Below are 23,657 nucleotides of genomic sequence, written 5' to 3'. Positions count from 1 at the left end.
TTAAGTCTTAGTACGAACATTCTAAAATACCATAAGATTAACATAAAACACTGTGTTAGTTTGCAAGCTGCCAGAATGTAATATACCAGAAATAGACTGGCTTTTAAAAAGGGGAATTTATTAAGTTGCAAGTTTACAGTTCTAAGGCCATGAAAATGTCCAAATTAAGGCACTAACAAGAGGTTGTCTTCACTCAAGAAAGGTGGATGAAGTTTGGGGCTTCTCTCTTAGCTGGAAGGACACATGGCAACATCTACCAGCTTTCTCTCCTGGCTTGTTGTTTCATGAAGCTCCCCTGGGGGCATTTTCCTTCTTCATCTCTAAAGGTCTCTGGCTGTGTGGGCTCTGTTGGTTCTGTTGGCTCTAAACCTTTTCCCAAAATGGTACCCTCTTAATGGGTTCCAGTAAGCAACTCCCACCTTAAAAGGGTGGAGACACATCTCCATGGAAACTATCTAATCAAAGGATACCACCCATAATTGGGTGGGCCACATCTCCATGAGAACAATGAAAAAGATTCCATCCAACAATATTGAATGCAGATTAAAGGACATGGCTTATCTGGGGTACATAATAGCTTCAAACCGGCACAAACACCATCAAAGTAGACTTCTTTCCTATAAAATGAGATCATATACCCTTTACTTTCCACAGTTCCCTCCAGAAAAAAAAAAATTAAAGAGGTCTTTCTTTCAAAAAATAGCTGAAAATTAAAGTTCTAGTTTGCTAGCTGCCGGAATGCAACACACCAGAGACGGATTGGTTTGTTGGTTCTTCAGAGGAAAGGCAGCTAACTTTCCACTGAGGTTCTTTCTTACGTGAAAGGCACAGGATGGTCTCTGCTGGTCTTCTCTCCAGGCCCCTGGGTTCCGACAACTTTCCCCGGGGTGACTTCTTTCCGCATCTCCAAAGGCCTGGGCTGAGCTGCAAGCGCTGAGATGAGGAATGCCGAGCTGCTTGGCTGTGCTACATTGCGCTCTCTCATTTAAGCACCAGCCAATTAAGTCAAACGTCACTCATTGCAGCAGACACGCCTCCTAGCCGACTGCAGATGTAATTAGCAACAGATGAGGTTCACGTACCATTGGCTTGTGTCCGCAGCAACAGAACTAGGTATGCTCACCTGGCCAAGCTGACAGCTGAATCTAACTAACACAAAAGTTTAATAATAAATTCTGGAAATAGTTCATCTAAATGACCATACTCTTTAAAAAGGGAGTTGTATAATGTTTTTTCTTTGCCTCTTAGAGTGTTGATGCCCATTATTGCTCTTATTTTCTCCCCACATCTGTTTTTTCATTCTTTCATTCCCTATTCCTTTCAGCCCATTCTGAAACATTTCTAGTTTGGGTACATGCTCAATAGTTGTATATACTTTTTTTCTCCATTTAAAGGAACACCAAGAAGCAAGAAGCAAGACCCATACCCAGCCCAGACCTGGGGCGCTGTGTGTCCCACGGCTCTCTGCCACCTTGTATTACATCTAAGACACTGCACTTTACTCCAGAGCCAAATCCGGATCTTGTGACCATGACCTCGTCAATATGACCCCAGTTTTCTGGGGACGCAAAAGCAGGAGCTCTAGAATCAGACAGACCTGAGTTAGACCCCCTCGTTTCCCTCGTTTCCCAGCTGAGACCTGTAGAATGTGGGCGATATTAACACCTGCCTACTTCGTGGTACAGTCATAGAGATTGAGGAAGTATCATCAAGTGCCTGCGCATCACAGACCGATGACTACTTCATGAATAAATGAAAGAATTAGAAGACTAAGTGATTCCATAGACTTGGAAAGAAGTTGGGGCCCTCAGTTCAGCAGCCTCCAATGCCTACGGTGGGGGCAGGAAGGGCGGTGGCTAAGGGAGGCTGTCTTTCTGTCAGTCGTTCAAGCCTCTCTTTCTGTCAACGACTTTGTGCTCTGGCAGCCAGTCTTGGCCCGTCATGGCTGAGAAAGTGTAGTACTGGACTGCCACAAGGAAACAAGAACAGAATCAGGCTGGAGGTTTAAATACAAACTTTTGCCAGTGTTTAATTTGTTAATGCTGCCAGAAATGTAATATACCAGGCATGGGTTGGCATTTATAAAGGGAATTTATTAAATTACAAGTTCACAGTTCTAAGACCATAAACATATCCAAACTAAGGCATTCAAAGAAAGATACCTAGACTCAAGAAAGGCCGATCTGGGAAGACGCGTGGCTGCCATCTGCTGGTCGTTTGGTTTCTGGTTTCAAACAGCTTTCCGTGGTGGGGGGGGAGGGCATTTTCTTTCTGCCTCTCCAAATGTCTCTGTCTGTGTCAGCCCTGAAGCTTTTTCCAAAATGGTTCCCTCTTCAAGGACTCCAGTGAGCCACCCCACCTTGAATGGGTGGAGACACGTCTCCATAGAAACCACCTAATCAAAAGGTCCCATCCATTATTGGGTGGTTCACATCTCCATGGAAACAACTCAATCAAAAAGATCCCACTCTACAATATTAAATCAGGATTAAAGAACAGGGCTTCTCGGGGGCACACACCAGTTTCAAACCGGCATAGCCAGTGACTCCAGGTGTGTGGATGGACATGAATGAAGAAGCAGAGGCAAGAGGGCAGCAGGCAATCGGGGATTGGTGGAATAACTTCGACGTCATTAAGAGCATCGTAAACTTTACTGCAGTCCAGTGATGTAGGCTGACAACCAGAGGGATGGCAGGTGGCAAAAACTGTAACCAGGAGCTTGTCCATCGTCACCGGTTTCTGAGTGGACAGACAAGGCCCTGCTAATGTACCTGTCCGTAGGGACTAGGCCAGGGTGACCCCTTACAGGCTGCCTTATCCAGAATGCCACCTCCATGCAAAACACTAATGCGCGTGTAGTAATTTGTCGTTTTATTTTCCCTTCTTAAATCGTACATGTCTTAAGGACTTAATCTGTCCTTGATTCACGCGGTTCCTTGAACATGGTAGAAAGATTTCTTTGAAAAATCCATTCTACTAAATAACCTTGGTTGAGTACCTAGCTTTGGGAATGATAGTTGCTTGTGGGGATTTTTCCTTAAAAGCTTTCTGTGGCCCACCCAGAATAATTCTCATAGCTTCTTGCCTTAGACATCTTTGTCACAATATGCTGCACATTTATTTCCATGTGCACCTCTTCCCGGGTCCAGGAGGGGAGAACTGTAGATCCGTCAGGGTCCCCATAGGAAACAAATGCCATGTTCAAGCGGGGAAACCCAAGAAAGATGGACCAAAGGACCATTTACAAAGGTAAAGCGTGGGTGTTGGGAAACTGGAGGGATTGCCACAGTTCTCAGAGCTGGTGAGGCTGGGACAGAGCCATGCGTAGAGGGTCCCTGTGTTCCAGGGACACAGGTAGCCTGAGACCACCATGCACGCACAGAACTAGGGAAATAAATACTCAAACATCTCTCTCTTCCCACCCTCTGATCTGTCTTCTTCCAGTGCCCCCTCCAGCTGAAAAGGGATTTGGTTCATTGAATCACCCTTCTGGGCAGAGAGCAGGGAGCAGGGGCTGGAGAGGGGGTCTGGAAGGCCCAATGGGAGAAAACCCAGAACAGTCTGGGTCTTATTTAACAATCCTCATCTAAAGTTTATATCCCTAGTGCCTAGAAAATTCCTGAGACTGGGGATAAAAATGTTATGTTTCAACTCTGGTGGCAGGCACTAGAAATGTGAACATAAATGTTAGTGATTTAGGCTGGAAGGAGAGCATGAGGGATGAATAAGAAGGGAAAAGGAAATAAAATTTGTTTGAGACAGGTGTGTCTGATTAAGGTCAGGTTCCACATTTGCAGGGCCCCAAAACTCCTCTCTGGAAACTGAGTCAGGTGCCACAAAAGTGAGGATGTACTGTGATGAACATTTGTGAGGTTCACCAAGTATTTTGCCTCTCTCGTTCTGGGCACACAGTAGGGCTGCATTTCCTATCTCCCCAGTGGTTGGAAGGGCCTGAATGACTAGTTCTGGCCAACAAATCATACGCAGAAGGGACGTCACCTCTGGGCCTGAGCTCCCTTTCCCTTTTCCACATTGACTGGTAATGTTCCAGAGAGCCACTACTCCATTGGCCTGGGGCCCGGTATTGGGGACTCAATCATGTCTCCCACAAAAGATCTCCTGAAGGCTTAATGCGCCTTTCTGCATGTGTGAACCTATTTGTAAATAATCTTCAAAGAGCCTATTTAAATGAGACCAAGTGAAGTCAGGGTGGGACTTAAGCCTTATGTTTGGAGTCCTGATCCACAAAGGAAATTTGGACACAGAAGTAAGGAGGAGCCAGCAGTATGAGAATCCAGAGATTGAGAGAGAGAGACAGAGAGAGAGAGAGAGTGCCACGCGATTGAGGAGTGCCACGTGACCGAGGAGTCACCACCGGAATAGTACAGACTTGGGAGAAATCATGTCCTCACCATCTCCTTCACTGGGGATTTTAGCCTCCAAAACAGCGAGCCAATAAATGCCTGTTGTTTAAGTCCTCAGGGTGTGGTATTTGCCCTAACAGCCCTGCGAACTAAGACTCCCGGGTAAAAGCTATAACGCAAAGCCCCTAGGCAACGTTTGGTGGACAAGTGCATGAGCAAAAACAAACCAAAGGGGGCAAAAAACACACAACCTTGTCATTTGTAGCCTCTGAGCTCCTGGGTTTGTAGATTACTTCAACATAATCTAGCCCCTCCTAATAGAATAGCCCAGAAAGAACTAAATCCCAACCCTCTCAGCAACTATTCCAAGGCTCTCTCTACTCCACAATATTTAATCTCTTGAAGACAAGAGAAGCTACTCAGTTTTTAGAGACTTCCAAAGAGGCGACTCCTGAGATCCTTTGGTAACTAGAAGTTTTACCAATTTTAGAGTCAAAACTGATTTCTTCACACTGCATTTCAGACCTTTGTATGCAGATGTCCTTAAAGACTCTTTTTAAACCACAAAACCTTGCCCACGGCCAGGGGCCTAGAGAGTCCCCATTCGACTATAAGCCCCCCTCCAAAAGGCACCGTTTGGCTGCTAGAGGTGGTTATGAAGATATTCATACACAATTTTTGCAGGGATGCCTTTGGCTGAAGAAATGAGAAAATGATCAAGCAAAGCCTGTTCTCACCCATGTGGTCTTTGCTTTCTAATCATGAGCTGACGCTGCAAGGGCTGCTCTTTGTGTGTTACTTTTACTCAGTACTTAGGACACAGCACACACAGGAAGGAGCCTCTGTGAGGCACAGAACCGAGTTGGACACACCTGATTCCCTGGTAATGAATGAATGCACATTCGGAATCAATTAACATACATTGTTATCGCTTCCATCCAACAAACACTTTGGAGAACCTTGGCTCATCCCCCTCGGGCCTCGTTGTCCTTGAAGTGGCAACAGCTCTAAGAAGCCAGAAGTGTCCCCCATTTTGTAGGTGAAGAAATGAAAGCTGAGGTCTTCTGGCCCAAATCACTGCTGGTGAGTAAAGGCTTTGAGATGGGCTTTTTGGAGTGATGAACTGTTTTTCCCTCAAAGGGAGGATGCCCAGCTTGGGGGTGGGGAAGAGCACAAGTCTAGCACCTGTCTAGCTCTATGACCTTGAGCAAGTCACTCAACCTCCCTGTGCTGTCAGATATTCATCTAGAAAATGAAGTTTCTGTTGCACCTACCTGGTGGGTTTGCTGCGAAGATTGCAGGGGATAATAGATGCAAACCCCTTAGCACAGCGCCTAACGGAGCGCGTGCTGCATGTCTGCTGGTACGTGCCTGGATTGTAGTGCCGTGCCCAGCACACCGCTGTGTCCTTCTGTTTGTGTTGGATAAAGGGGTGGAAGTCTGGGCAGGGAGGGTGGCTGGTGAAACGGCAGTAGCTAGGGGGATGCAGGATGGAGGAAGGGTGCTTTGTTGTTGTTTCGATTTCTTTTGTTTAGGACAGGAGAGATATGAGCATATTTATAGGTCCAAAAGAAAGAGCTTGGGGAGAGGAAGAAGGGGGACTGAAAATGTTATTGACGTAGTGAAAGAGAAATTTCAAACACTAAGCGGGCAGGCCCAGTGCTGGTCGGATAGGCAGAGGCACTTCCGCCTCCTCAGTGGGAATCAGCCTGAGTGCTCTGGCTTGGTTTTCTGCTCGTTTGCAGCTTTCTCCCTGTCACCAACTCTGCAGTGACCTGTAAGGAGTCTTTAAGTAAGCAGGTTCACAGCTCAGTGTGTTCTTGAGCTTGGTGTATGCGCTAAGGCTAAGATTTTATGTTTCCCATAGGCAGGAGTTTGGGGCTGTCAACGCCACTCATGAGTGTGGAGTCCCGGATGTGGCTGCCTGGCCTCAAAGCAGAGCCTTTTAGCAGGATCCATTCATTAGTTGCACTCAGATATAATGGACCCCAACCTGGGACAGAAATGTTTTAATAGCACTTTATAGGAACTTGTTATTTTACACCTGTTCTGGCAGGGTGGTAGAGATGGAAAGGAGGATATTAGGAGGGTGGTGATGACACACCATGGCCGAGGCTCCCAGAGGAAGCAGGCAAGGGAGAGCAAATAGCCACACACTTTGCAAGGCTGCCTCCCTAAGGCTGGTGCCCCTGAATCCGCCGTGGAACTCAGAGAGAAAAGGTCTCTGTAATCAGAAAGTCAAGAGACTTAAGCAGAGCCCAGAAAGAAGCAGCTGGCTCTCTCTGTATAGGCACACTTCTTCCACTCCAGTAACATTTGTTAGCTGAGTCTCCCACCTTATTCTTTTTCTTTGTGATAAAAAGGTACAACCTAAAATTTGCTATTTTAACCATTTTTAAGTGGTTACTCTCAGGTAATTATTCACAATGCTGCTATCACTCACTCTCCATTTCTAAAACCCTTTCACCCCCCCCTAAATAGAAACTCCACACCCACTAAGCAATAACTCCCCTAATCCCATCCCCACAGCCCCTGGTAACCTCTAATCTCCTGTCTGTCTATGAATTGGCCTATTCTAGTTATTTCATAAAAGTGGAATCATACAAATGTGGCCCTTTTGTGTCTGGCTTATTTCATTCAGCCTCATGTTGTAGCCCATATCAGAACTTCATTTCTTTTTTTATGGTTGCATAATATTCCCCTGCATGGTACACCACATTCTGTTTATCCACTCCTCTGCTGACAGACACTTGAGTTGTTTCCATCTGGCATGATTCTTGAAAAAGGAGAAGAGATTGGCTTTTCATCCCTGAGCTGTTGACAAGTCCCTCTCTCCTTCTCCACATCTCGATTTCTCTATCCCTGACACACCAGCATCTCATTTAACCACTCCAGTTTGCTTTCAGAAGCAGATCTTATTCCAGATGTGATGCCACCCCTCTGAGGTGCACAATAAATAAGCACAAACAACGAATGAATGCACAGATGCCGTGAGGAGCTGGTGTCCAGCCAGGACCGTCGGGAAGGAGGCATCAGCTGTGTGCCCGGCTGTATGCATCCTGCAGGCCAGGGCCCCTTTGGTGGGGAGAGTGGATGGGCTCATGCCTCGGCACCAGGCTGGGTGGCGCTGCTTTTTCACCCATTTTTGCCAATGAGCACTTTGTGTAGGGAAGTGGCCTAATTGCAGAGTAATACTCTGATTCCTGCAGCATCATGCAAAAGCTGCTCCTGGTGCTACTGCTGTTGCTGCTGCTGCGACAGATTTCTGAATCCAAGAGGAATTGATGCATTTTTTATTTTCCCTTTTAATTTACTCTCATGCCTAATAACCTGATAAGGCATCAGCTACAGCCCATTTTTCAAAACCCTGAAGTCTTATTCTCCTACTGTCATTCATGCTGAAATTTCTAAGAATGAAGGAGGCTGGCTGAAGGCAGAGAACAAACTCTGCTCCACACAGCCTGGGCCACTCTCGGTGACTAACCACAGGCTGAACTCTCATCCTCCTCCTTTGCGAAGGAGGACATGAAGGCTCCTAAAGCTGTGTGGGTTGCAGAAGGAGCCCCACAGATGAGCCAGTCCGTCCCTGTGCCTGTGTCATTAACCCAGGCACTCTGCTGCTTTTGGCAGTAGGATAGCCATCAGGCCAGTGAGGTCTGGGCAAGGTTTGCTTTTTGGTTTATTTGACTTTCTGTCTTTTTAAGGAAAGGTAAAAGTATGACACATAGGGGAAATGCTATATCCACTTTTTAAAATCATTAAACAGAAACATTTGAAAAGTGAGTTACCCAAGATAATTTGAACAACCATGTGATGCTGAGAAAATGGAAAGCCTCCCTATAAAAACCAGCACTAGTCTCCTTGTGTTGGGAACCCACAGCCTCTCGACGCTGAGTCTCAGGGTTAAGCATCTCCCTGACCTGGATTCTTCCCCAAGTGCACCCAAGCCACCTTCTCCCTCCTGGTGTGAGGAGCGTCTCCACTGTCGGGAGCAGCCTGGAGAAAGAAACACCCCCCAGCCCAAAGACAAGCCTCTCTAACCAAGCATCAGAGGCCTCTCCTCTATGGGGGAGTGAGTTCACTCAGGCTTTTTCTAATCAGACTGAACAACCTGACACTTGAAAAGACCCGGGTTCCCTGACATCACCTCTCTCAGCTGCAGTGTAAGAAAGCGACAGCTTCCCACCACCAGCCAATGAGGTCCTGGGGCCACCCAAACACTCTGGGTCCTTCATTCATTCCACCCATAGCGATACCGCGGTGCACGCCTCTCCCCTCGCCTATGTTCCAGGTAAGGAGAGAGACACTGAATTCAAATGTGAGCTCGTTTCAGAGAGATAAGTGCCAAGAAGCGGGGATGGGGGTGAGGTGATAGACAGTGGTCCGAGTGGACAGCACGAGCTGGGTGGTCAGAGAGAGCCTCTTGAAGGAGAGGATATTGGAACAGGGACCTGAATCTCAAAAAGGTGAGCCTTTTTCAGGCTGAGTCAGGATCCAAGGAGACATGAAACTCAGTGCCCCCCACCCCCCACCCAGCCTGCACAGATCCGGGAGGAGCAGACCTTGCAAAGGATATGGACTTCAGCTGTTGATAATCTAGGCCCTTATATACCTTCAATTAATATCATTTAATAGGAAAAGTGTAAATGAAATACAGAAATGTATTTGCAGGGCGGGCCACAGTGGCTCAGTGGCAGAGTTCTCACCTGCCATACCGGAGACCCAGGTTTGATTCCCAGTGCCTGCCCATGTTAAAAAAAAAAAAAAAGTGTATTTGCAAAGATCTTGCCCTGATAGTAGAATAAACTTGTCCAAAGAGCTGGATGCGATTTTGTTAACTGTTTGGTATCAGGGAACAATGCACTCCACCAAGCCCAGGGAGGGACGTGCCCTCAATTTACTATTTAAAAATGGAGACTAGGAGTGATTTTTTTTTTAATAATAATAATAAAGGCCAGTCCTGTCATTCGTAATTCTTTTGCTAAGCCTGGGCTATATCTGAGTTAAGGCTGTCTGAACCCTGAGAAAAGCCTTTGAATTGCAGGCAGTGGCTGGGGTAGAGTTTTCAGAGCTGGGGCTCCTGTGGGGTGTCATCTGTCTTGTGTTGGGGCAGGGCTGGCTAGGGCTGGGTGACCAAGCTCGACAGCTTTTGTTCGCCACCCCTGTCTGCAGATAGAGGCTGCCTGTTGGGTATTGTCAGGCATTTACAAGACCTGAGACATTCATCAACTTAATGGCAGATAGCGGAGGCTGGTTCTCCTGGTGTCCATTCCAATCACCTTCTAGATCACTTCCTGCATTGCTGAGTCTGGAAAACCAGATTACGTTCTGGGTGTCATTTGCCGCTCGGGTGCTAGGGTGGAATGTGGTTTGGGTTCTGCTTAGAAGATGGTTTCCATGAGTCTTGGAGCAGGAAGTAAGCACCGTGAGGCAGCGGCTATGTACAGAGGGATGGCATCTTTTGGCAAACACACTGGCAGAGGCATCTGGTTCTGCTGGGACAGCTGCGGCATAGGTTCGGGCATCCAGTCCTTCATTTCGCTGGTGCCAAACAGTGGGGATCCAGCAACACCGTTGCTTCTGCTGGCATCATAGTGAGCCAGTGGTTCTCCAACTTCAGCCTTAGAACTGCTGGGAACACGTGGTAAAGCGCAGACTGCTTGGACCCACCCCTAGAGTTTCTGATTCTGTAGGTGTGGGGTGAGGGCCGAGAACCTACATTTCTAACAAGGTCGCAGGCGATAATGATGGCTGCTGGTTGGGGAACACGCTTGGGAAACTATTCTTTTAGGGTATGAGTCCTCGCAGCTTCTGGTTGCACCATCTGGGCCCGCACTGATGCCTGCTGTCTAGCTTCCAAGACGGTGTGACTCCATTAATAGCCATTGATGACCCCCTTTTGGTTAAATTAGCTTAAGTGGATTCTGTCGTCTGCAGCTAAGAACCCCATCCCTGCTGATGCTTTAATCATTCTTGTAATTCTCTACTGACTCCTCCCTCCTCTTCAACTAGGGTCCTTGTTCAGTCCCTGCCCTTCCTACCAGGGCCGTTTCCATTTCACAGGCACATCGAAATGCACCCCCCACCTTGTCCTGCAACATCCCCAACCTTCCCACTTCCCCCCAAATAATCAAATCAGAAATCTTTGGTACCAAACAGGGGTAAGGGCAAAAATATCTTGATTTTAGCACTAAAGTAGCACCAGAGAGGAAAAAATAAGGAGAGTTAAAGAAAAAAAAAGATTTTTATTTACCAAAGGAAAAACAAACCAAGTCAAATGCTAGATGCCTGCTTCAGACCCAGTTTTTATGGATTTGATCCTTTTTTTGGTAAAGTATCTTTAATGTGAAATTTAAACTAACAGTGACCTCTCCGAAGGGTACGGGAGTGATAAAATGGCGTCTTGCTAAACACATCCGTTTAAAAATTGCTTAAAAGATATTATTTACCCAGTGGACCAAAAAAATAAAATAGAACCACACATCCCATGTATGGGCCGCACACGCACACACATACACACAACCAAACAATAACAGTCCCTCAGGTAATGCCCCTTCAGACAGTTTTTTAAATGTGTATCATTTATTTGATAAAGCATAGCAGCCTATCGAGAGGAGTTATGGTCGGCTGCATAAATAGGCATTTGGACAGCTTTAAAAATGCATACTCTTTACACCCAAATGCCGAGTGAAATCCCAATGGAAAGCAGTTATTATGAGCAAAGAGCAACCACTTTTCAAAACCCAGAGATGATCTGGCCAAAGGGTGTCTTTAAAACTTTTCTCATCCCAAACCTGCCCAACATCTACTTATTTACTTTTCTAAACAAAAAACCATTCTGGGCCTGGTTGAGGGTGAGTTGAGATTTCCTATTACCAGGGATTTAAACCCCACTGAGCACAGGCTGGCTCAGGGTTCTTAACCTTGTCTGCGCATTACAATCACCTGGGGAGTCTTTCCAAGCTCAGTAGGGCTGGGCTGCTGGGTTTGTAAAAGCTCTTTGGGTGATTCTGATGTGTGTCCAGAGTTGAGAACCCCCAGGATGGAAAAAGAATCTGAAGCCCAGAGAGGCAAAGTGACTTGCCCAAGATCACACAGCAAGCCATCTGGGGAAAACCAGGTGTCTGGATCCTAGGTACTCACTCTCACTTCTGTTCCACATCCCTGGTCTTACCTTTCAGAGTTGCCTTTTTTAATTCTTTTTAATTTAATACCTTCTTGCACTGGATCTACATTTAATGTGTAGTTAGTTGTAGTTACATGATTGTGTAAAGTAGTCACACAATTACACTACCAATTAGACAACACAAGAGAAAAAGCAAAACATATTCATTTCCTAAATACCAGTTCAATTAGAACTTTTATATGGTCTCTTAAGTTCTGCTTTCTTCTCTCTCTACATTCCCTATTTGTAAATATTAGTTTATATATGTTTTTGTATTTTTAGGATTTATACTCTGAATATTCTACTTTGCTATAACGTCTGTTGATTTTTAAGTAGTTGTTCACTGAAAATCTTTAGGAATATAAACATGCTAGGGTTGAAAATAAAAGACTCTAGCCCTCCCCAACCCCAGTTTCCAGAGGAAATGTTTTTTTCGATGTGTATTCTGAAGTGCAATTGTCTGATGGATGCAGCTCTGTCATTTGCTGTTTTTTTTTTTTTTTGCTTTTCTTGGACATCATTGCATGTCAGTAATACTGATCTACTTCATTCATAGTATTCCACTGAGTGTATATTCCAAAATTCAGTTTACCAGTCTCCTAGTGAAATGGTAAAAAGCCTGTAATTGAAAGCATACAAACACACAAACAGCTAACCACAGAAATCTACTTGCTTCCTAGCTCCGGTTGCTATCCTATCCTGGCTCATCCTTCTAATCCCCAGGATGCAGGGCCCTGGGTGCACGCATTGTCCTGTGGTCACCAAGGCTGGGGTGGGAAGACCTGTAGCCAACTCCCAGACCCAAGGTAAAAAATTAATAAATAAAGCAAGCTGCAAGGAGTGACTGATAATCTGCCTCATGTCCAGGGCAAGTCAAATAACAGGGAGGCCCAGGGTGTGCCTGGGTCTCAGAACCCCCCAAAGCTGCCCTTCTTCTTCTTCTTTTTTTTATTTTTATTACTTGGGCAGGCACCGGGACTCGAACCCGGGTCCTCTGGCATGGCAGGCGAGCGTTCTTGCCTGCTGAGCCACCGCGGCCCGCCCGTTGCCCTCCTTCAAGGACTTCAGGTCTCCTGAGCGCACTGACCTTTGCAAACCCCCTTCCTTCTCCAGCTGCCAGTTCAGGGATGGGAGGCAAAACGCTCGTGGAGATGTTTAGCTTTGACAACACAGGTTGGTTGGTTCGCTTTCTTAAAACATCAAGGAAGGAAAGCAAATTGAACTTGCCAGAAGAGTGAATTTTGCAGAAAGCCATTTGGCGTTGTATCAAGAGATGCCAGTCCTTGGCAACATAGCCTAAGAAAAGAATCAGATTTGTGCAGAAATATTAAGAGCCCAGGCCCTGGGGGCAAACTGCCAGGGTTTGAATCCTGGGTCCGCTCTTTACTAGAGTGTGGACTTGAGCAAGTGACTTCTCAGTGCCTGTTTCTTCATCACAAAAAATGGGAATAACAGCAAGTAAATTAGCTGATACAAGCAATTTCCAGGATGGAACCTGGAAAATTCTGTAAATGTTCAACTATTACTATCATTTATAAGAACAAAAATTGATAGGAAATTGGTCAAATAAATGCTAGAATATCATGTAGCCAAGAAAAATCACCATGGGAAAACACTCACAATTTAATGTTAATTGAGAAAGATAGAATTAAAAAACAACTTTATATACAGAATATGATATTAATTACCTAAGAGTAGAGCAAACCATTATTAGGTATTTTTGGATTGCATAATTAATACCAGATTTATATTTTTACACATTTTCCCAGGTTTTCTGCAATAGGCATCAATGACTTTTATAACCAGGCACATCCTCCCAATGGCAGTGCCAATGCTACCTCAAATGGGAAGGGTCCATGGCTGACGTCATGCCCTCTAGGCTTCTCCTCTCTGAGTGGTCTTCCCCCATCACCGCCTCCCTCAGACTGTGCAGCTTCTCTCGTTCTCCCTCTCTCTCTTCCATGGCTTCCCCTCAGGAAAGGGTTCCATGAATTGACTCATGCTCGCTTATCAAAGACTTAAGGCTTATGCCTGCTATGAGACTATGCATTTTTAGGAGGAACAAAGTCTTAAGACAAAGGATGAAATCCCTAATAGTGAAATTTTAGGCAACATCAGGACAATGAAGAAAGCAATTGAATAAGCAGGAAGGAAAACCGTTCCCTGATGCCTTTGAAATCAAACCGTGTTGATGCATCAGGCTGGCTCTGCTCAAAACCGCAGGCAGTTCAAAGTGAGAAAATTCTTTTCTTCTGAGAGCTACAGCCTTAATAACATGAACAGGAATAAATATACTAAGTCGGAGGGGTTATGGAGGAAGGCCACGGCAGGACCTAGTTAACCAGGAAAGAGTTTATAATATGGGTCGTTTATGAGTCTTTGGGCTGTCGAGAGGAAGTCCTGGAGAATATGCCAGTGCCTTAGTGAGAGCAGGAGAAACACATGACTTCCAGGAACTAGGCACGCCTGACTTCCTCCTCGCCAAGCGTAGAAGGAAGGAAAATGAACGTCCCTCCCGAGTTCAGAGGGTGCCGAGCAGGGGAAAAAGAAATGATTAGAATTTACACCGACTGAGCCCTGGTTTGTAACAAAGAAATTGCTTCATCATTTAAAAATTATTCATTCCCGCCTATGCCGGGACCTCATCCCAGGAAAGTAGCAAGTCAACTGTATCCAATGAGGGATTAAAGATAATAAATAAAAGAGCAGCAATTAATTGTGCATCCTGATTTAAGAGGCTGGGCTGCCTGGGTCACGCCTGAGTGGTTTATCAAATCTAGCTCTATTATGACTGTCTTGTATTTCAATTGATGTTTGTGCTCGCATCTGCAGGCGCTTGTACCATGAGGCTTTTCAAATATAAAAGAGTTTAAATGTATAGATTGTTATAGGATTCTATCATTCTTACAGCATGAGGCAAAAGGATTGAAAATGGCAGTTTAATGAGTCATGCAAAGCGGCTCAGTACTAGGCATCACTGCTTCAATTATTTTTCCCCCTGCAAAGGCCAGGACAGACTTATACAGTTGTTTTTTAGAAGCTCTGGTTCTGACTTGCTTTTCTGTAATTCCTGCCCATTTCCTTGCTTGCTTAAAAGCCAAGACATCTGAGGTGGTCTGATCACCAGAACCTTTATCAGAGTGAAACAAGGAAAACAAAAACAAAAACAAAACACAGAGGTGAGGAAACAGGAAAGGGGAGTTGAAATGCACGGCTCACGGCGAATCCAACCCTTCCTGTCTTCCTTTCACCCGGGCAGAATTCGAAGGTGGTTGCGGGGAGGGCTCCTTGCTGAAACGTGGTGAAAACCTGCTCCTTTCCAGCCACAGCGCTGACCTTGACCTGAGATCTTTGAAGGTCCCTCGACAGCCCCAAGAGGCAAAGGTTTGCCCTGTCAGAACGACCAATCTGATTCCAGCAGTGCACTAATTCTTTCACTTGCTGACTTACATGTTTGCACCCCCGGGCCATAATTTTACCTGCCAACTCACGTAAATAGTCTTCAGTTACACAAAGGCTACTTGATTTTGCGCTGAGACTTTATACTCCCTCAGCTGATTTCTCAGAAGAGAGGCTTAGTCATAGAAACAAAGGGGTCGTGCTGCTCAGTGCCACCTCCTTCAGAAAATTTTGGTAAGGGGGGCAGGGGGCGGGGTAGCTGCAGGAGCACTCCTCCCCCCCACCCCCGCCTCCAGGTGTGAGCGGCGCCGAGGGGCTGAGGACTGTCCCCCTCGTAAGCCACCCCCCCCTCCAGGACATCACGGCGCACAGTGGTGCTGGGGACAACTAAAGGAAATGACAATTAGGGGAGAAGAATTTAAAATTGCACAGGGATAGGACTTGTCCCATAATGCAAGGGAATAATTGGCAATGAAGAAAAAGATTAAGGGATTACATAAATGAATATTCCTCTTAGGAAACATACACGGAAGTATTGTGTGTTCAAGGAGCATGATATATGTAATCTCTCAAATGTTTACAAAATAGGCAGGTAGCTAGAATGATCCAACAAATGGGGTGAAATGTTCAAAGTTGGTATATCTGGATAAGGGGTATATTGGAATTCTCTGTATAAATTTTATATTATTTTTGCAACAGTGCTCTGTTTGAAATTATTTCAAAATAAAAGGTTTCTTTTTTTTTAACGGAAAGGAATAAAATTTAAAGTAATTGCCATACATTGTTGTTCTAGTTTGCTAGCTGCCAGAATGCAGTATACCACAAACGGAATGGCTTCTAAACAGGAGAATTAATAAATTGCAAGTTTACAGTTCTCAGGCCAAGAAAATGTCCCAATTAAAGCACCAACAAGAGGTTACCTTTGCTCAAGAAAGGCCAATGAAGTTCCCACCTTCTCTCTCAACTGGAAAGGCATGAGGTAAGCATGGCCTACTAGACTCCTCTCCAGGCCTCTTGCTTCATGAATCTTCCGGGTACATTTTTCTTCCTCATCTCCAAAGGTCGCTGGCTGGTGGACTCTGTGGGCCTCTCGTCCTTGTGTCGTGGTTCTGAGGCTCTCTCAAAAATGTCTCCTCTTTTATAGGATTGCAGTAAACTAATCAAGACCCATGTAGAATGGGTGGAGACACATGTCCATCTAATCCAGTTTAACACCCACAACTGACCGAGTCACGTCTTCATGAAGAGAACCTAATCAAGTTTCCAAACTATATACTGAATAGGGATTAGAAGAAACCTTTGCTCCCACAAGATTGGTTAGGATTCAAACATGGCTTTTCTAGGGTATGCAAATCCTTTCAAACAAGCACAATTATACTACATAGAAGTAAAGTGAAAATGTGAAAAGCATATAAAAATATGACGAATTAACCAGTGTGCACAGCTTCAGTGGGTAACTGCTGCCAACAGCATTATACTGGGTAGCACAAATGGTCTGAAACACAGCATGATTGGACCAGGCTAGACAAATGGAGATCTCCAGGAACCCCACAGACTTTAGCAATTGCATTGTAGGAAACCTTTGTCAGTTGTGATTTGGCAATTTGTGGCACTCTGGCCCACAGCCACACATTGGTTTCAAATTAATGGCACGTATTTGTGGGCACAAAGAGGGCTCTTTTACATTGTCCAAAGGCACCGTCACCTATTTCTGGATTCCTTAACTCATGAGCTACCCAATAAGCTGGGTATCTTCTCTTTATTTGGGGGTTGTTTTAGTTAGCAAGCTGCCAGAATGTGATATACCAGAAACGGAATGGCTTTTAAAAAAGAGAGTTTATTCAGTTGTAAGTTTACAGTTCTAAGACTGTAAAAACGTCCAACTTAAGGCAAGGCTCTGAAAATGTCCAATTTAAAGCATCCAGGGAAAGATACCTTGGTTCAAGAAGGCCGATGATGTTCAGGGTTTCTCTCTCACCTGGAAAGGCACACGGCGATGTCTCCTAGCTTTCTCTTCAGGGTTCTGGTTTCATGAAGCTCCCTGGCGGGAGTTGTGCTGGTTTGAAAGGATGTATGTCCCCCAGAAAAGCCATGTTTTAATCTAAATCCCATTTTGTAAAGGCAGAATAATCCTTATTCAATACTGTATGTTTGAATCTGTAATTAGATCATTTCCCTGGAGATAAAACCCAATCAAGAGTGGTTGTTAAGCTGGATTAGGTGACAGCATGTCTCCACCCATTTCAGTGAGTCTTGATTAGTTTCTGAAGTCCTATAAAAGAGGAAACATTTTGGGGAGTGAGAGATTCAGAGAGAGCAGAGCAGAATGACGTAGCCACAAGATGCAGAGTCTACCAGCCAGCAACCTTTGGAGATGAAGAAGGAAAATGCCTCCCAGAGAGCTTCATGAAACAGGAAGCCAGGAGAGAAAGCTAGCTGTGTTCACCATGTGCCCTTCCAGCCAAGAAAGAAACTCTGTGTTCACCATGTGCCTTCTTACTTGAGAAACTGAACTTCATCGGCCTTCTTGAACCAAGCTATCTTTCCCTGGATGCCTTTGAGTGGACGTTTCTATAGACTTGTTGTAATTGGGACATTTTCTCAGCCTTAGAACTGTAAACTAGCAAGTTATTAAATTCCCCTTTTTAAAAGCCATTCCGTTTCTAGTATATTGCATTCTAGCAGCTAGCAAACTAGAACAGAAGCATTTTCCTTCTTCATCTCCAAAGGTCTCTGGCTATGTGGGCTGTGTTGGTTCTGTTGGCTCTAAAGCTTTTTCCAAAATGGTTCCCTCTTAAACGGTCTAGTAAGCAACCCCCACCTTGAATGGGTGGAGACACATCTCCGTGGAAACCATCTAATCAAAAGTTACCACCCACAATTGGTTGGGTCACAGGTCCATGGGGACAATCAAAAAGATGCCAGCCAGCAATATTGAATGAGGATTAAAGAACTTGACTTTTCTGGGGCACATAAAAGCTTCAAACCAGCATGGGGGGAAACTGATTGAGTGGCTCATTGAAATTTGCCACTATTAACCTGGCCTTTGTTAAGCACAAAGCTGATTTATAAATAAAGAAAAATAATGTTGACTCTGTTAAAAAAAATTCCAAATACTAGCTAGCTCAGTGACATTTAGCAAATCATGTTATCTCTCTGGAGATTGTTACCATCTGTAAAAATGAGAGATTTGGGATAATTTCTAAGGTGTTTTCTGGTGCTAAAAATCCGCAGCCTGGACAGAGTAGAGGAGAATATACATGAACAATAAAATGGGAAATATAGTTTTATAATGGGCTGATGGTCAGATAACAAAAGCATATCCAAAAATTTAAAGATAAGGGCTGTGCAGCCGCTAAGCTAAGCAGATCTGCTTCTGTAGGTGATATGAACTCATGATTATTCCGTGAATGATCCTAAGTATCCAGAGAATTCCATCTTTGAGAAGGACCCACTCGGTCCCTGTATTCTTTGGCACAGTTACCACGTGGGCCAAGCAGCCCGGGGTGACCTATGTCAGAAATAACCAAATCAAAGCTAATAATATGTGCATAACGTGACTCTAATGGGGTCAGCTCTCTTCCAGGGTGCAAATGTTTACACATTAGATCACTAAAGACCATGTAACTTTCTTACAGGACACAAAGGAAGCTCCCAGATAAAAAATATTTTCTAAAACAAGCATATGCCCAGGACCATAAAAATGCCAGTAGCTGCAGCAGCTTTATTTTAACCACCTAATGTAGCCTTGCCAGCCTGGAGGACTCTTTCTGTGCTCCTAGTGTTAGGCAACCCTTTGCTAGATTTCCTTGGTTTTCCATGCTGAGTATAGATCAAAGCTCACCCGCCCCAGAATGTTATTTTCCCTGCCGCTGGGACAATGGTGTCCCTTATCTTGGCCTTTCGTGAATAAATATAATTTCAGACCAGGAGAAACATAAGACCTGATTACTTTAAGTACGTCATGTGGCTCCATCATCTCTTTGCTTGGTCTCAAAATGACAAAATGGCCTAAACTTACTTCTTTACTCCATGAATTATAAACAGGTCAAATCCCCCAACTACGAAGTGTGAACAAACTTCCTTAAAAGGAGCAGAGGGGGTCTGTCTTCACTAACTGTAACAAAGAATGACAGGATCCACAACAGTCAGGCCACACTTTTAAAAGGAGGTAATTTTTTTTTTTTTTAACTTTTTAAAATTTTTTTATTAATCAAAAAAAAGAAAAGAAATTAACACAACATTTAGAAATCATTCCATTCTACAAATGCACTCAGTAATTCTTAGTATCATCACATAGATGTATGATCATCATTTCTTAGTACATTTGCATCGATTTAGGAAAAGAACTAGCAAAACAGCAGAAAAAGATATAGAATGTTAATATAGAGAAGAGAATTAAAATAATAATACTAATAATATATATATATATATAAAGGAAAAAGAAAAAAAACAAAAACAAAAGATACAAACACACAAACAAACAAACAAAAAACCATATTTCAGGTGCAGCTTCATTCAGTGTTCCAACCTAGTTACATTACACTTAGGTATTATTGTGCTGTCCATTTTTGAGTTTTTGTATCTAGTCCTGTTGCACAGTCTGTATCCCTTCAGCTCCAATTACCCATTATCTTACCCTGTTTCTAACTCCTGCTGGTCTCTGTTACCAATGATATATTCCAAGCTGATTCTCGAATGTCGGTTCACATCAGTGGGACCTTACAGTATTTGTCCTTTAGTTTTGGGCTAGACTCACTCAGCATAATGTTCTCTAGGTCCATCCATGTTATTACATGCTTCATAAGTTTAGTCTGTCTTAAAGCTGCATAATATTCCATCGTAGGTATACGCCACAGTTTGTTTAGCCACTCGTCTGTTGATGAACATTTTGGCTGTTTCCATCTCTTTGCAATTGTAGATAATGCTGCTATAAACACTGATGTGCAAATGTCCATCTGTGTCTTTGCCCTTAAGTCCCTTGAGTAGATACCTAGCAGTGGTATTGCTGGGTCGTAATCCATTCTGCCATTCTATGTCTTTTGATTGGGAAATTCAGTCCATTAACTTTTAGTATTATTACTGTTTGGATAATATTTTCCTCTACCATTTTGGCTTTTGTATTATATATATCATATCTGATTTTCCTTCTTTCTACACTTTACTCCATACCTCTCTCTTCTGTCTTTTCGTATCTGACTCTAGTGCTCCCTTTAGTATTTCTTGCAGAGCTGGTCTCTTGGTCACAAATTCTCTCAGTGACTTTTTGTCTATAAATGTTTTAATTTCTCCTTCATTTTTGAAGGACAATTTTGCTGGATATAGGAGTCTTGGTTGGCAGTTTTTCTCTTTTAGTAATTTAAATATATCATCCCACTGTCTTCTAGCTTCCATGGTTTCTGCTGAGAAATCTACACATAGTCTTATTGGGTTTCCCTTGTATGTGACAGATTGTTTTTCTCTTGCTGCTTTCAAGATCCTCTCTTTCTCTTTGACCTCTGACATTCTAACTAGTAAGTGTCTTGGAGAACGCCTATTTGGGTCTATTCTCTTTGGGGTGCGCTGCACTTCCTGGATCTGCAAATTTAGGTCTTTCATAAGAGTTGGGAAATTTTCAGTGATAATTTCTTCCATTAGTTTTTCTCCTCCTTTTCCCTTCTCTTCTCCTTCTGGAACACCCACAACACGTATATTTGTGCGCTTCATATTGTCATTCAGTTCCCTGATCCCCTGCTCAAGTTTTTCCATTCTTTTCCCTATAGTTTCTGTTTCTTTTTGGAATTCAGATGTTCCAGCCTCCAGTTCACTAATTGTAGCTTCTGTCTCTTTAGATCTACCATTGTAGGTATCCATTGTTTTTTCCATTTTTTCTTCTTTGTCCTTCACTCCCATAAGTTCTGTGATTTGTTTTTTCAGATTTTCTATTTCTTGTTTTTGTTCAGCCCATGTCTTCTTCATGTCCTCCCTCAATTTATTGATTTGGTTTTTGAAGAGTTTTTCCATTTCTGTTCGTATATTCAGCATTAGTTGTCTCAGCTCCTGTATCTCATTTGAACTATTGGTTTGTTCCTTTGACTGGGCCATATCTTCAATTTTCCGAGCATCATCCATTATTTTCTGCTGGTGTCTGGGCATTTGATCAGATTTCCCTCGGTGTGGGACCCAGCTGGTTGAAAGCTTTTTCTGTGAAATCTCTGGGCTCTGTTTTTCTTTTCCTGCCCAGTAGGTGGCGCTCGTGGCGCTCGTCTGTCTGCACGGCAGTCGGCCCGGGAAACCGCGCGTGGAGGCGGGGGTCGCTGGCCACCCCGGCTTGGGAGAGTGCCGGTCCTAATTGCCCAGCTGGCCCGAAACGCCAAGCGTGACGGGAGGGCCCCGCTATCCAACGTTCCCAGTCAGACCGGGGAGCCACGTGCGTGGAGGGGACCCCAGTCGCCAGCCGCCCCGGCCGGGAAAACGCGCGCCCCTCGGGTATCTCACTGCAGCAGATTCTCCCTGCCCGTTCAGCTGTTCCAGAATGGGGTACGCTGTCTTTTTGGTCTCTGTCGTGACTCCGGGAGCTGTTTTGTATTGTTTCTGTTTCTTTAGTTGCTTTTCTGGAGGAGGAACTAAGACCCGTGCGTCTTACTAAGCCGCCATCTTCTCCGGAAAAGGAGGTAATTTTATACTAAGTTACATATTGTCACCTGGGGATGTTTGCGAAGAAGACATCCTTTCATAGGGAAAATGCACAAGTGAATTATTTAATATCCATTTGATGGAATTTTATGTATTGACATTAAATGACGACTTCGAAGTCTGTATAAATTCTGGAAAAGTGTATGAATATCCAGTGAAAAAAGCAGGGTGATCAATATGCTCTTACAAATATATGTATGATAATTAGCAGTTGGAATGAAGTCCCGCACTTTTGCTCAGGCCCAAAGGAATCCCTGCCTGGCTCTCTGAACTCATCCCCTTCCTCTCTCCTGGCCCCTCCCAAGGCTCCTGTCACCCAGGACCTTTTTTTGTTCCTCCCACAATCCCAGCCTGTTTGGCCAAGGGGCCCTTGCATGAGCTCTCCCCCTCCCCATCCCCACCCCCACCCCGCCCCCCACATCCCCCCCACCCCCATGACCTGGAGTGCCACTCCCTTCCCTTCCCTTCCCCTCCTGGCAATTCAGATCACGGTTCAACATCACTTCCTCACAAGGCTTTCACTGATGTGAAAAAGAGACCTCATGCCTCCTTTTCAAATCACCCCTTTTGATTTTCTCCATAGTTGGTGAACAGCTCAAATTATCCTCATCTCACTTCATCACTTATTTGTTTTCTTGTTTATGATATCAGGAACTTGATTTAATGTTTACCATTAGAAGAACCCCAGATCCCAGAATAGGAGCTGGTTAGCTCATAAGGTTGTCCTATGAATGAATGGAAATATGCGTAAGAAAAAGGAAGGCAATCTATCAAATACCAAAACTTTCTACATTAGTACTGTGGTTGAGTGATTTTCTTCCCCCTTCTTTAAAAATATTTTCCATGTTTTCTGTAATCTTATATTTTATAATGAAGAAAGAAAAAAAAGAAATTTGTTTTTCCCAAAATACCCACAGGAACTTAAAAAAAAGCACAGTCCTTTGTGATACTCTAAAGTATAGCAAAAATTTATAATTTGTTCCCTTGATAAGCCAACCCACAGATCCAAAAAGAGAAAGTAAGAATACTTATCAGTTTAGGGATTGATCATATTGGGTCCCTCAGGACTATTTTATATATATATAGTGTGCTATGTATGGTGGGGGGTCACATTTCATTCTTTTTCCTTGTGATTATATCGTTATTGCAGCACCATTTGTTGAATTTTTTTGGCGGGGGGAAGTGCATGGTCCGGCAATCGAACCCACGTCTCCTGCATGGCCGGTGAGAATTCTACCACTGAACAATGCTTGCACCCCCATATATTTTTATCTTTCTTCTGGAAAATAATATAATGAGGATTGGATTTAGAGTGTTCACCTAAGCATGAATCAGGCTCTCTGAATACCAAGGACTCCCACCAGCAAAGCATTCTGCTTTCTTTCTGCAAATGGACTTAGTCATTGTATCAATTCTAAGTAGCTTGCCTTGATTTTTAAAAATCTAACCTCATTAAATAAAACTCACATACAACTTCCAATCACCGTATTGGTGGAATGAGCAGCATATATTTGGTAAAATGGTTGGTGGGTACACGCAGCAAAAATACCTGAACTCTGACCAGAAAACCCTAGGAGATCAGGAAAAATTAAATAATGTTTTTGAGTTGTTCAGTGGGCCTTTCGATGAGGATTTTCTGGCCCCGAAGCTGAAGAAGAGAGGTGAGAAGAAAAGGAAGGAAGAAATGAATAAGTACCCAAATCTCCAAAGCCAATGACAAATGGAAGTGCCTCCAAGTGAATGGCCCGTTTCCGCCACCTACTGGACCCTCGTTGCATTGCCTAGTCATGCGCTCATTCCCAGGTGAGTGGATTCTTGTCCCCTGGCAATCCTCAAAGGCTGTAATCCCTTCCATTCCCAACTGCCTTCCTTCCTTCTTTCCTTCAAGGTCCAGAACTGTCAATTGATGTTCACTGGAACCAAATTCTGATTTTATTAGCAAAAATGACCTTCTGTAAAATCAACTCATTCTGCAAAAGCTTGCTCAAGGCACCCCCTCTGCAGTCTTACCTGACCCTCCCAGGTACAGGGAAGTCCCTCCTTCTGTCAGTTCC

The sequence above is a fragment of the Tamandua tetradactyla genome, chromosome 2, assembly GCF_023851605.1.
Source record: "Tamandua tetradactyla isolate mTamTet1 chromosome 2, mTamTet1.pri, whole genome shotgun sequence".
Classification (NCBI taxonomy): domain Eukaryota; kingdom Metazoa; phylum Chordata; class Mammalia; order Pilosa; family Myrmecophagidae; genus Tamandua; species Tamandua tetradactyla.
The sequence above is the reverse complement of the archived record's forward strand: the minus strand, read 5'-3'. Positions refer to the sequence as shown.